The following is a 1,053-nucleotide window of genomic DNA, read 5'->3' as shown; positions in this document are numbered from 1 at the left end:
AAACGCACGGGCCATAAGAGATAAGATAGACAAGTGGGACCTCATTAAACTGACAAGCTTCTGCAAATTCTCACTACTCTTAAGGCAAAGTGCTAAGTATTTGTCTATGAGAATCCAACATTTGCCCCTTAGCCAACATTTAGGGACTATCATGAGGCATATTTGCATCCTTCCCTCGCCTGCAAAAACAAAAACAAAAAAAACCCTTGGAAATAAGGGAAATAAAATTACTCCCTGAGAGTTACATATTAAGTCACTTGCATTGGATAATAACAGAAAATACAAAGTCACCTTGAAAGCAGAGGTACCCTTAGAGCTGTAGGACTTAACTCAAGCTGGACTGAGTATATAAAACTAACTGGGGCAAAATGTGTCCTTCAGAAAAGGCCACAGATATTGACCCCTGAAGCGAACACCAACAGTGTCATGAATTTCCTTGCAGGGGAACCAGCTTGAACCATTTGGTATGTGTAGATCTCATGGTAAGATAAACATCTCAGCCTATCTCCTGATGCCATTAACTAATCAATTCTCCTGTGTGTTTACCAACAAATATTTTCATAGCAATAATTTTCTTATGTCAAAAGCAATACATGTTTATAACAGAAATAATCAGAAAATATGGACCAAACCCAGGGATAACATTAATGATTTGAGATATTTTTCCCATGCCACTTTCATACACATAAACATGCATAATAACAAAAACAGAAATGTGTTCTTACTGAGGTGTTTTTTGACTTGTTGTTCACTTAATAAATAATGAACATCTGTGTGTGTCAACAAATATACCTCTACTACAGCAAGTTAATAATATTTTTGTATGTGGGGCAATTCTATAATTCATTTAACCAAAACTCTATTATTGCATATTTCTGCCATTTCCATAATTTTGTAATTACCAACAGCACTGTTGGAGACAACCCTGTAGCAAATCTTTGCAACTCATTAACTATTTCTCTGCACAGATTCCCAAAGGTCATGGACATTCCAGAACTTTTCATACATTTTGCCAGACTGCTTTTCAGAAAATAATATTGTAATTGTTTCAAT

The sequence above is a fragment of the Carlito syrichta genome, unplaced genomic scaffold, assembly GCF_000164805.1.
Source record: "Carlito syrichta isolate Samal-C Ts95f unplaced genomic scaffold, Tarsius_syrichta-2.0.1 Scaffold268229, whole genome shotgun sequence".
Taxonomy (NCBI): Eukaryota; Metazoa; Chordata; class Mammalia; order Primates; family Tarsiidae; genus Carlito; species Carlito syrichta.
Note: the sequence above shows the minus strand (reverse complement) of the source record.